This window comes from Amblyomma mixtum, chromosome 1 (assembly GCF_055824585.1).
Source record: "Amblyomma mixtum isolate Tamu chromosome 1, ASM5582458v1, whole genome shotgun sequence".
Taxonomy (NCBI): domain Eukaryota; kingdom Metazoa; phylum Arthropoda; class Arachnida; order Ixodida; family Ixodidae; genus Amblyomma; species Amblyomma mixtum.
Window position 1 is genome coordinate 260659826 of NC_143012.1, and position 14046 is coordinate 260673871.

The 14046-nt window shown below is 48.3% G+C and overlaps 1 non-coding gene across 1 annotated transcript; it reads left to right on the forward strand.

Moving 5' to 3' along the window:
* Positions 1–5591: 5591 nt before the first annotated feature.
* On the forward strand, positions 5592–5664 carry TRNAR-UCU (transfer RNA arginine (anticodon UCU)). Its single transcript has one exon. It is a non-coding gene; the product is annotated as a tRNA-Arg (tRNA).
* Positions 5665–14046: the final 8382 nt, after the last annotated feature.

Here is a 14046-nt window from a genome sequence, read left to right on the forward strand (position 1 = left end):
AACTGCTTTCCGCGTTGAACATCATGGAAGACACGAAGTGAAGTACTATCGAGATGGAAAGAAACGCGAACAACGTGGCGCTTACACGTTATGCTGTTCAAATTTTTCATCGTGCTTTTACTTCGGTGATAGCAAAAAAAAATTAGCAGTTGCTTAACTCAGCTATGCCAGGATATACGTAGCGAGAGCTGGTTCCCCTTGATCCATCTGAGCTGCTTTGCACCATCTGTTACAATCCGCATCCCGGCGTCTTCGCTTGGCAAGCCGTTCTGGCGCGCGAGTTGGCGCGCGACCGCGGCGGCGGCGAATCTCTGACGTCACGCGCTGTGCACCTGCTGCTCCTCTTCCGTCGCTGCGCATGCGCACAACTGTCTACCCTGGCTGATGCGAAATGCTTGACTGGGTAGCGTAGTGTGGCTCTCACTACAATAGACGCTAGACTCGTCCTTGATACATTCCCGGACGACTCTGTTTTTAGAGCGCAGCTCTTTGGCGTCCGTTCCTGGGTTTCGCGTCGGCGTCGGCGTCGGCCTCGTAACCAGCTCCGCCCCCAATGTCACGCTTTTCAATTGGTCGAAATGCTCGTGACGTCACAGTTCGCGAATTTCAAATGGGGCCAATTGTACTTTGGCTAGTAACCATGCAACCAATCAAAGGGATCGTATAGTGATACTGGAACTAAGTTGGACTGAGTTTAGTTAATTGCTTAATTAATCAATTAGCCTAATTAATATAGAGGAGAATGAAGAGGTCAGAAGAAAAGAAAAGAAAGACGCGCGCCGCAGCGACAACAGCGTCCGCGGAAGGAGACGCTGCTGAAAAAAACAGATAAGTACGAAGCCGCGTTCCCTCCACCACCACGCACTTCCCCACTCAGTAAGACGTTGCTCGTTTCATATACGTTGTGTCGAACATCCTAGACAGTTCCAACAATTGACAGGTTAATGACAGAACACGATGGATAGAAATACAATAATATAAATATGAAATAGCCTAATTAACCTTTCTAGTTAGACCGCATAAATCAATAAAACCGAGAACGAAATTGGTCGAGTTGGGGAATCGAACCAGGGTCTCCGGAGTGCGATACGAGCACGCTAGCCACTCCGTAATGCCAGCTGAATGGTTTGGAATGAACAAAGGCGCGTCTAGCTAATACGGCGTCTTCGTTCACTCCCATCTTCCCCCTTTCCCTTACGGCGAGGTGCAGGTGTCCACCCAGATATGCGAGAGAGATACATTTCCTTTCCTCAAAAAATAAATTTACCGTCCAGCAAGGCGTACAGCCGAATTGGCGATGGCGTTCTGTGGACTCCCTGGCAGCTTTGCGATACGCTGTCGCGTTCCACTCTTACAGGCGAAGCTTAACATGTTAACCACACATCAGTAACACACGCAGACAGCCAATGGACGCGTCATTCGCTGGCAGCACTTGATTCATCATTCACAACCACATTCTTAACGTACGCTCCCTTGCCGCACATGCCAAGGACGTACACCACGATCACATTCTGCGCCATTCCTCTGTACTTTGCTTTGCTGAAACCTGGATGGATCCCGAAGAGCCTCTCGAAATCATAGATTTCCTATACTGCTGTGGTGCTCGCAGAGACCACAACAGAGCGGCGGGAGTCGCTATCTACTTGCGCACAGGTCTCTCTGCAATACCAGTCGAAATGTTTGGCACGTCACATGAAGTTGGCGAACTGTGCGCCGCAAAGTTGCCCAACGGCTTGCTGGTAGTAGCTGCCTACTTCGCCCCTGCCGCACTCACGAAAGACGTCGTGCACTTCCTGCAACTCGCATTAACCGTCCATCGATCCACATCGGTGTTAGTAGTGGGGGACTTTAATGTTGACATAAAGACAAACAGCAATTTCCTAACACTTATGCGGGAGAACATCCCGTTCCTCTCGCTCGTAACGCGTCCCACGGCTGTGACAACCTCGCGAGGCACTTGTATAGATCTCGTCTTTGAGAATGAAGCATTGCTGTACCAAGTCGAACATATATCAGTCTATTTCTCCGACCACAAAGCTTCCTTCATGACTGTCAAGAACTGTTAGTGGAGTCTTTGTTAAAGGAATACGTGTGAAAAATAAAAAAAAATTCTGTGATAGCGCATACATGTGTTGCTCGATTTCTTTGCCTCAATCTATCGAAAAGGTGAAACAGCTTATTTGCTGCGCTCAAATTTCGCATTAGGAAGTAACGTAATCGTCGGTATTTTTTTTGTACCACTGAGGTAAAAGCGCGATGAAAAGAAATTCGAACAGCGGAGAATGTAGGCACCGCGTTGTTCTTGTTTTATTTCATCGTGATAGTACGTGACTCTGCTCGCTGGCGCTGCCATCGCTGCGAAGAATCGCAGATAAAGGTTCAAGCGTAGTACTTATATAAAACGGCCGAAGTTTAATTTTCTAGCGCTCAGCTTCCTCCACGACGTTGGGCGGACAGCCTTAGGGCCAGATGGTGAAGCGAATGCAGACGCATGGTGTATTGAAAAAAAGATATTCACGCTGCCCGATATCTGGAAGACTCCATAAGTTGGATGACAATGCGCTTTATCCTGGAGTCGCTGCACGGGTAGATCATGGTCGCTGTGGCCTTATACAGGCCCTTCCCATCCCCGTAGTGCCGTAGCCAGCTTTCAGGCGAGTGATGTGAAGATTGAGTGGACAATAGTCACCCGGTTGACCCTTTCCTTTTCCCGTGGAGAAAAATCACAGTGGGCCGTGAAAGTCTTTGTGTGCTGTGTATACTAGAGCCCTCTTTGACTTAAGTCCTTTTTTTTTCGAAGGCCTCTTCCCTAGAGGCCTTAACCCTGACGATATTTTTCCGGTTATTCCTTTCCTTTTGGTGTGGAGAAAAATTACGGTGGGCCGTTCAAGTCCTGACGTGCTGTGAATATCAAAACACCTTTGACCTAAAGTCCTTCACTCTGAATGCCTTTACCTTAGAGGCCTTAAACCTGAAGGCCTTTTCCGTACAGGCTTCAACCTAATGGCTTTTACCCAGAAGGCCTTTACCCAAAAGGGCTTTAGAGCTAAAAGCTTTCTCCCTAAACGGACGGCCTTTCCCTAAGGGTCTTTACTATGAAGACTATCATTCTCAAATACTTTACCATAAAGCCCTTCAACCTGAAAGCCTGCACCCTAAGTCACTCAATAACCATAGTTTATTCGCTATACTGTCACTAGAGGGTACTGGGGACCGAATTTACTGGACACTGACAACGCCACTAGGTTTCGCGGCTGATGAGCATGAGTGTTCGATTCCGACCGGTGCGCTCGAATTTCAATGGAGGCGAAATTTTAGAGGCCCGTGTACAGTCCAATGTCAGAGCATGTTAAAGAACCCCAGGTTGCCAAAATTTCCCGAACCCATCACTGTGGCGTCCCTCATAATCATAGTTATTTTCGGACGTTAAACCCCCATAAACCAAAGCATAAACCAGAACCGTTCGTCTGTTGCGTCCGTAGCTCTTTTAGACCACGCCCTGTTTGTCCACATTCAGTTCGCTGACGAACGCGGCGGTAATTTTTGCGAATGTTGGGGAAATACAGCGCACGTGTGAGAAGCCTTCTAGCGCTGCACGCCTTAAGCAAAAACATATCTAACATGGTTTCGCAGTGAACTTAACGCCGTTGAAAAGAGTTGAAGAACACGCTGTACCACCGCGGTGGGTTAGTTGTTATGGCGGCAGAACGCCAAAGCCACCGATGCGCTGTGAGATCTGAGCGCGCGTTCCCGTGTTGCTGAATTTATCTGAAACCGTCCACTACGGCGTCTCTCTTAGCCTTTATCTCCCTTTGCGACATAAAACGCCATAATCTAACCCAAACAGATCACGTTTTAATTAAGTGGATTACTTAACAGCAATCACCACGCAGCATCTCTTTCAGGCGTTCCGCCTTTCGTAACAAGCCTAAAACAAGCCACTGACCCAGGCGCCAATCTAAAAGCAATGGAAAAGTTCGGGTGATATTTGCAAGAACACTATAACGAGCACTACTCTATAATGAGCTTCACTCAATAAGTGAGGCAGTTACTGCGTGATTTCTTTTCCATAAACTAATTTTCATTTTCTTAACTCAATACCACGCTTCTGCTTTCACAGGAAAAAAAAAAATTGGCAGAGGCTCAGCTTGGTTAAGCCCGGAAATTGGGAAAGCAACTTCATCCGTTTCTTCAGCCCGCATCCGCCGTGTCTACCGCCGAAAACACTTGCTGTGGACTTGCCCGGCTACAGCTTCCGTGAGACGACGTTTCCTAAGAAAGGTTGGCCTGCGATGGGACGTTGCAGACGACTATATCAAGTGGACTCAAGATAATCGCTTTATCGCGAACTTTTGCCGCTTTTTAAGCGAGGCTTGTTTGCATTCCTTTTTATAACTTTCTTTCCTTTTTCATTGTGCCTAATGGCAAACAGCTCGAACAAAAAAAAAAAATCTGCGCCGACGGCACGAGCTGGAGCTCTGTTTATACAACTGGTATGGCGTCACTAGCGGGAGAAGCGAGAGGCTCACCGCCCGCCGTGTCTACCGCCGCTCTCCGCCGACGGCACGCGTTGGGGCCCTTCTCTTCCACAGATGGTGTGACGTCACTCCTACCGCAGCGCCTCTAGTGGGAGAAGCGAGAGGCTCACCGCCCGCCGTGTCTAGCGCCGCTCTACACTGACGAGCCGAGCTGGGGCCCTGATTTTTCGCAGCTAGTATGACGTCACGTCTAAGGTCCCGTTAAAGGTCAGACGTGTCCACCGCCGCGCTACGCTGAAGGGCTCAAACTGTGAGCAGTATTGCTTTCGCAACAAAAAAATTGGCGGGGGCTTAGCTTTGGTTAAGCCTGGTAGGTTGCGAAAGCAAAGAATGGCTGTGGCTTAGCTTGGTTAAGCCCGGTAATTGCGAAAGCAATATACGTAGCTACGCCATGGTTCAGTTGGTAGTGTAGCTGGTGGTGGTGCTTGTGGTTAGACTTGTGGTGATGCATCGGTTATACAATCCAATCCAATCCAATATGTTAATATGGTAGCTACCGGCCTCGCTACGCGACGGGCTGAAAGTGCAACTAGTATTGCTTTCGCAATAAAAGCGCAGCGCCTCCAACAGAAGGAACGCAGTGCGCCGCGTCTACAGGTCACGCGTAGCTACCGGCCGCCGCTGCTCGACGACTCGACTTGGTAGCCCACCCCTGGTATGACGTCACGCTATGACGTCACTAGACATGGCATGACGTCAGAGGCCATTCTAAATGTCACGCGTGGCTACCGACCGCCGCTGCGCGACGACTCAACTTGGTAGCCCATCTCTCACCCTGGTATGACGTCAGAGGTCACTCTAAAGGTCAAACGTGTCTACGGGCTGCTACTACGCGAAAGGCCGTTTATGAACGTAGCATTGCTTTCTCAACAAAAGAGAATAAGTGTCCTCTGGCGTGGCAGAAACAGGTGCACTGTCCTTGGCGCAGGAGTTCTTTATCTCGAAGCATCGCTGTTCTTCTCTGGTTAATGAGTGACTTGCAGCCACTTCTGTCATTTTAGTTATAGTAAATAATCGCTGATTGAGCTATCGTTTAAGAGCGGCAGACACGCAGTCCCTGTGGCGCAGTGGAAAGCGCGTTGGACTTCTAATCCAAAGGTCCCGGGTTCGAATCCCGGCAGGGATGACGGAGCTTTTCAGGATGCTCCTTTTTTTTTCTAGAACCTGCTCTCTGAAGTGTTTGACTACGAAGTCTTTTTTTAAGATGTTCCAATCGCAAAATGCTAACATCACATGAGCAAATATCTGTTGCACATGCCTAACAGATGCACTTAACACTAGAAATTGGCTGTCAAGAATTACGTTCTTTTTTTTTATTCACCCAAGGCTCGGAAATATTTTTTGAACGGAGGCTATAGGTCACTGCTTTGTAAAGAAATTATGAAGGCCTTTGCACTTCGTCAGCTTCCACTACGTTATCGTAAAGTTGTCGTATCGTTATCGTTTCGTCATGCAAAAAGTAAAGCTTAGTTTAAAAAACATGCCATATCAGAGCCTGCATGCAGAATTTATCAAGTGGTGCGAAATGCGCGAGCTTTACATATGCTTGCACCACACTAAAACGCTTGAAACCAGCGCTGCCCAGGTGGCGGTATAAATGTTTCTTGATGCCATGTGGAGATATACAGGGTGTCCCAGCTAAATGTAACCAAACTTTAAAAAAAGGCGAAGTGTCCTAGTCCAGTGAAACCAACTCATGGTTCTTCATAGTCGCGTGGCCTAGTCCTGAGTATTTTTTTCGCTTTTCAAAGTTAATTGATTAGTTAAGTTTAATTAGCTAACTTTTTAATTATTGACTTCAGAAAGAAAGTGTCGATGCACACGTTTTAGATCGCCTCGAAAAACCGCTAGTAGTGCTATTTCCGTCAAGTTACGATTTACGTAGCTTCATTTATTGGCTTTAAAAGAAAGTGGTCACGTGACCAGCTGCTCGCTCACTTCTCTGCCCCAATGTGCACTCAGTCTTATCGAGGAGAGGACTTCAGAAAAAACGAATTTTATTCTTTAAGGCGCGTCTGGAGACGTTGAAGTGGCAGAGTTGTCATGTGGAAGCTTTTTATTATTGTGCGGGTTATGGTGAAAGGCCAGTAAAAAAACTACATTACCTAAATATTACTTTGCTGCAAATGTCTCAGTAGGCTGTTTCTCAAAGCGGTCTACAACTTTTCCATTGACAGTTTGTTCCTCAAGTCAATAATTAAAAAGTTAGTTAATTAAGCTTAGCTAATTAGTCAACATTGAAGAACGAAAAAATACTGCAGACTAGGTCACGCGACTCTAAATAACCCTCATTTGGTTTCACACGGCTAGGACACCCCGTGTTTTTTAAAAGCTTGGTTACATTTAGCTGGGACACCTGGTATACCGTTCAACGACTCTAATTATTCAAGAGGATTCATTTTGGTTCAAATTGCATTGCTGCGTGAAAAAAACGTAGGAAACAGAAAGATATTAATTAGATAGCTCAATAATGACTACGTCGTTGGCCAGCGGTACTGAGCGTCATATTGACCTAAAGAAGAAAAAGTAAAGTACTACTTTCCGGCCTAATATCGCACTGGAAGGACATAGCGATTCTACCCGAAGATGGCATTTCACATTTCCATCTGACCCGTATTCCGGGTCTCTGTTGCAACTGAAACCGTGACAGTAGGTTGTACCGGCCACATCTTATTTGTCGAAAAGCGGGAAAATGATGAGGCAAGTCAAAAGCAGCCAAAAATGTGGAATAAGTCAGACGGTGACGCCACACACATAGCCAAGGCTTCATTCCAAATGGTCATGGACCTCAAAATGGCGGCGCACTTTGAAGCGGTGCCCCGACTGGGTTTTGGCGAGCAAACTCCCCGGTTAGACATTAAATATTTGTTTTTTTTCTCTCTCTGTGTTAGAAAAATTGGTTTTTGAGGAAAGTAAATGGCGAAGTAACTGTGTCACATATCTCCGTGGACACCCGAACCGTGCCGAAATAGAAGGGATAAAGGAGGGAGATAAAGAACAAAGGCAGAAAGAGGTTATGTAGTGGTCGCCTCCGGAACAATTTCGACCACCTAGGGATCTTCAACGTAAACTGACATCGCAGAGCACACGGGCACTTTTTTCGTTTCGCCTCAACGGGTTCTAACCCGGGTACTCTGTCTCAGTAGACGGACGCCTTAACCACTGAGCCATCGCAGCGGTCTCGCGGTTAGCGAACAGAGTTGATTTCAGATGATGAGCCTCTTTTTAGTGATAGCTACGTTGCACCAGGTTTTCGCCTTTTCGCCGTCACCGCACTTTGACTCGCGCCCTCTATGTGACGTCACACCACGGGCCTCGATCCTCCCTCAACTCGGCTCGTCGCGTTCGCCGCGCGGCCACAGCTCCTACAGGCGCGCGTCCGCCGTTGCTTGGCAACCGCCACAACTGGTGCGCTCGCCGCGCCCTCTTTATTACGTCACATCTTACGAGCGCCCAACGGCTAGGGTGCCTCGATGCCAGCGCCGCCGGCGGCGCTCGGCTCGTCGCGTTCGCCGCGCGGCCACAGCTCCTACAGGCGCGCGTCCGCCGTTGCTTGGCAACCGCCACAACTGGTGCGCTCGCCGCGCCCTCTTTATTACGTCACATCTTACGAGCGCCCAACGGCTAGGGTGCCTCGATGCCAGCGCCGCCGGCGGCGCTGGCATCGAGGCACCCTAGCCGTTGGGCGCTCGCACCGCCCTCTGTATGTCACACCCCGCGCTCCGCAGCTGTGATAACCGGAAGTATAGGGAAGCGCACCTAAAGTTTGCCCCCGCTGCACCAGCGCCGGCTCTCCCCTGGCGGTCATTTTCGAACTACTGTCCGGGCACTGTCCGGGTATTGCCGCTCGCTGTGAGTCATGGCTGGAATTCCGCGACTTTCAGAGAGTGAACACTGAGGGCCAAGAGCTGCCCGTGCAGTTCCCGGACATCTACATTCTTGGAAAAAAATTTTGAATATTAGAAAATTGTAAGGTACAGAAATGGAGATATTGAAGGTAATGGTCCGTCCTTTCTAGATGTTGCAAAATCTTACAATTTTTTCATCGCCCGTAATGAGCAATTAGACAGTTCTAGTTACACATACGTAGAAGCTTCACTTACGTAGAGCGCTTACGGGTCACCAGTGCGCATGCGCAGAGCATTAAGCGCCTGCGTGGACGTATACGTGAGATTCGGATGTTTGCGTTGGGGTCTTCATGTTGCTTGCGTACGTGGCGTTGGCAAGATGGCGGCGCCCTGCCCGCCCGCTTCAGAGTGAATACAGCTTCGTCGCTAACTCCTCGATGTGGTATCGTGCTGTAAACTGCTGTATTTGCCTTCAGTTGGCCCATTCTTGCTCTCGCATGAAGTTTTATGTGAGAACTAGCTTTTGTTTTCCAGACAGAAATCTGTTTCAGCAGCTCCTAAGCCTGACGGAGAAGCGTTTGTGGTCGTCATAGCAGCAGAGACCGAATGTGTCGAGCGTCTCGCGAGACCACGCGTGGCTCGGAACCACGCGCGATATCGCGAGACCCTCGGCACAGTCAGCGGGAAAAGCAATACAGTGCACGTTTTGGCTCCATACACACACATTGTCAACATGAGTGGTACACCAGCGCGCCTTCGCTTCTCGAAAAGGGATGATTTAGATATGCTGCGGGACATGAGGGAATGCAGTCCCTTTCAAGATAACATGCAACATACAGTGCGGTTGACTGAAATCGCTCAACGTTTATCAAAAGAAAGAGGGAGAGTATTTACCGCCCGTACTGTGCGCGACCGCACGGACCTGCTACAGGCGCACTGTGGCTTTGACTGGCTCGACTCCTTGCAGCTCGACGAAACAAAATTAGTTTTGTTTATCTGTACTAGATGGCGCGGTATAACATGCTGGCGCATTTTTTAGGTTCTATGGAAGATCTACACAGTTTGAGCACCGTACGTGTAGCTAAAACTGTACGAAGCGGCACGAGCATACGCTTCGTAGACTGCTCACGTTTACGTACGTGAAGGTTCTACGTACGTAAAACTAAAACTGTTTATTAGACAGTTTAGGCGAAGCCTAAGCGTAGCCGGGGGTCTGTAGCTATCTGTACGCGACTAGGTATAACCCGAGCTAAACCACAGTCATTTTTTGAGAGCGCAGCACTTTGGGGCCCGCTCCTGCGTTTCGCGGCGTCGCCGTTGTCCGTTGTAACCAGCTCAGCAGCCGGGGCAGCGCGCTGCTCTAGTTGCGCGCGCTCCTGGCCCCATCTCCCGTGACCTCCCGATAACTTAATTGCTCTCGTCGCTCCTCCTCCAATGCCACCCCTGTGCGGCGGCAATCAGAGCGCCGGATCGGTGGCAGCGGATCTTGATATGTGCACCGCCCGAGCCGAAACGCATAGCCGCCGCCGTTCGCCACTGCGAGCCGCCTGCCTATATAAATAGATTATTCTCTGCATGTTCTTTCCAAGCCATGAGCGAGGCAACCGGTGGAAGTCCTTCATCTGCCGCTGCCGCTAAACGAGGTGCCAGAACACAGGCGTAGCGCCGTCGCTGCCAGAATCCAGAGGTGCGTGCCGCCCAAGCAGAAGCTTACCGTCGCCGCCGTCTAATTATTTGCCTCAATATATCGAAAAGCTGAAACAGCTCATGAGCTGCGCTCGAATTTCGCATTACGAAGTAACGTAATCGTGGGCAACTTTTTTCGAAGTATGACGCCACCCACAAACACAAACGCACCTTCGGACCGCTGTAGGACGAACGGTTGCATCACAATTTTGATACAGAAGTCTGAGAAGGTATACAAGAAGGTATACAATGGTGTTTATGTCGTCGGTTGGAATCCCTGTGCAAGCTATATGCAACCAGAAATCGTATGACACCACCCTGAAAGCTGTACGGCCAACGGTTGTGTCACAATTGTGGTAGGAATAATTGGAAAACTGGCTTCATATTACACTCGGCCAGTGATAACTATGTATTGACGTGCGACATTTATAGGACTGCCTGAAGTGACAGCGCTGAGCTAGCTGTATGCGCCATAAGGAATACGGTCTCTTGATTAAGCCACCCTATTAAAATTGCCATCGCTGGGATTTTCTTTGCGACTTGTCAGTACGCACGCACGCAAACACGCGCGTGCACGCGCACCTGCTTTTTTCATAATGGGGCGAATAATACGTTGACATTAAAACATTCTAAGTTTGAAGAGGTATTTCTGGAGCACTGGCACTTCTTGGAAGTGTGAAACCGCCACTAGTGGTGCAGCGTAGGTTTTAGTTTAGAAAAGCTCGCGGCTGCATCCTTCATTCATTTTCCAATCTGTGAAAGAAGCGTGCGTTTTTTTGCAAAAGTGTGCTACCAAAGATGCAATTTGCAATGCGATGCAAAAGCGCATCGATAACAACATCACAACAAGGGGGCACTTTCGCGCCTCTACTGAATGCAAAAATGGTATAAAATAAGGAATGCGCCAAGAACAGCTTAATACACAACTTAAAATGAACAACTCTGACGACTAGGCAACAAAAATATTTTGGGACAACAAATGTGAGTCTACAGCTTATGCGCCACCTTCTGAAAACGTAGTTTTAGTTTATTTGAGGAACATTTTCTCGTCAACCTTTATTAAAATCAAATCTAATTCTTAAGACGTTTCAATTAACGCCTACTGCATCTGCTGCGCTTGAAAAATAAAACTACTAACAACATTTTCTAAATGAATATCTTTATCACTGAAAGATAAGTGATAACTTTAGTGTGAAAATTCAAAAATGCGGTTTTCGCATAAGAAACATTCATGAACAATTCTTGCACTTAAGTCACTACTTAACTTATTAGGAATTGTTGACGTAAATTTTTGTTGTTCTCACAGCAGTACCTATTTTTTAGGTGCTGCTTTCTCGAAGCTCCACAGCACGGTTATTGATTATCCTTTAACTTCAAGTTTCCACGATATTTCTCAGTAAAATAGCGTGCTTCAAGGAAAACTTGCACATAAAACAACCACACAAGTGCCAAGTTTTTTGTGGCATCAGAAGCTAAGACACATAAAACATCCTTACCCAAACCTCGCGAAGCCCCATCCTCCCTTAAGGTTTTAACGTGTTGAAAATTTTTGACGATCGAGCGGGAGCTAAGGCCGTATGACCACACCTGAGGGGTCTGTATGTTTGGCTCGGAAGACCATGAAAACAACAAATGTGTGGTAACTATCAATGGTGAACGGGTTTAGGTAAGCAGTAGAGGAGGAGAAGAGAACTTTTATTGTCCAGCAAATAAATTGCCCCCCCCCCCCCCCCCCGGCACTAGGCCGGAGAGGCAGGATGTACCGCTTTAGATGCTGGCCCGGAGGTCTCGTGTCCCAGCGGCCTCTTGAGCGAGTCGGACGAGGCGGAGCTGGAGCTAATTTGGGCATTGCCAGATTATATGGTCGAGGGTCCCTATCAAGCTGCAGTGTGAACACTCGTCTGATCTCTGCGGGAACATATGGTTCGCCAGGATCGGGTGTGGGAACGTGTATGTTCGGAGTCGTCTCCACGCGACTACCTGGCTATTATTTAATGACAGGTCTGGAGGGGGTAGCAACCTACGTTTCATTCTGTAATGTTGAGCAATTTTCCCATATCTTGCCATGCGTTCACCACTCCCTTGCCCGAAGGGGTCACTAGCCCGGTTGTATAAACTTCGAGCTAGCTTGTGAGCCGCCTCTTTGCCTGGGACTGCGGTTTGCGCTGGTGTTCAGATCAACGTAATTTTCTCCGCAATTTATAGCTGGGGGAGAATCTTCGCCACCGCGGACGAGATTCTGCCTGCACTAAAATTTTGATTGGCAGTTTTAGTGTCGCTTATGAGCTTATGACGAAATTTGTTTCCGTGTCGACGGAACCCAATGCAACCGCAACTTCCTCCGCCACTGCAGCGGAGCGCGCCCTTGGGGAGGCAGCCGTAACGGCACTTCCTGGGCGGCGTCCACTCGCGGCGTCCACGTACGTTACCTGGTCTGAGGGCGTCCCACTATACCGGAGACTGATGGCCTCCGCTCTTTCCTCTCTTCAGCTCCTATTATGTTCACGTTGCATTTTCTTAGGCAAACGGTCGATGGTTAGCCAACTCCTTATTCCCTTCTTAATTTCTGCTTTCGGGATGAGTCCCCTCTCCGGAACGATTTCTACATTAGCTAGGATAGTCCTCCCAGTTTTTGTGGCGAACAATCTCGGAGTCTGAGAAGCACTCACCACTTCCGCCAGTTCTACCCACGTAATTTGCATCCCGAGTAGTCATCCCACGGATTTGCACGTGGGCAGGCCCAGCGCACGCCTGACGCATCTACGTATTGATCCGTCAGCGTTAATCTTTTCCGCTTACTTAAAGTCGAGGTAAGGCTTAGAGTAGCTTACTCTGCTGTACATGAAAGCTTGCATCAGTCACATTAAATTTCATTGGTGGGCCCAACGAGCCGCTTGATGCCCCATCAAAGTAAGCAGTACAAGTTCTTCTAGCTGTCGTCGTCTGCCTCTTGTGCAGTCCTTGTGATGCTTTCATCTCAAGAAGATATCTGCACAACTCGATACACGCACCATACAAACACATACTCAAGCCTAGAAATACCTCACGCAATCTACCCACAAGAATATGAGCCAGAATGCACACACTGCGTCATTGAGGCCGACTCATATGACATGTTATGAGCCTGCTAAAACAACAAAGAAGTAGAAAGGATTAAATTACTGACGATTGGGCAGTGTGTAGAAATGCTGTTCAGCTGAGGCCCGAAAGTAAAGCTGGAGGTGACCGAAAGGCTGGAGTGGCTCCAAGATCCAATGAATGGCAGGAATGGGCAACGTTACTAGACTAGCTAGTCTAGTAACGTTGGGAATGGGGGACCAACCACCAATGTTAGTTCTAATTAAAATTTCTCGGTATCATAATCATCATCTTTATGTTAACGAAAAACTACAAGCTAGTGCGGGCATCTGTTTAGAAAGCCATGTTGTAAGGAAAGCGCACTTTTCAGGCTACTTGTCTGGCGTCTTATATGCTTCAGAATGGCTACGGAATGGCGTCTCTTCATGAAACGTTGGAAATGTGCTTGCGCACCTAGCCTTCCATTCTGAAAGCGGTGAAAAAGGAAAAATCACTTACCGTGGTAAAAGCAAGCGCGGACACCCCTAAATAGTATCTACGTGCCCGAAGAAAAGCGGCTTTCCGGGAAAAAAACGTACAGGCTAAAGTGACTAATGCTTCCGTTTGCCTTAAGGCAGTTATATAGTTTTTGTTGATTGGTGCTCGTGCCAGCGAGGGGAGTGGACGCAAACACGCTCACCTGCGTGTCACGCAAGAACACTCACTTCGATTCGTGATAAACGTTCCGGGGCACTTGGATGTCAATACAGAGACCGGCTGCGAAAGAAAGCCGCCTGCAGTGGATCAATAGAGGTGCCTCAGACCAGCTTTCAGACCCAAAAAGCTGACAAAGAGAGCATGGTAGGTACGCAGGTCGTGTTTACTTTGCCGCATCGAATGTGTGCCTCCTTTTCATT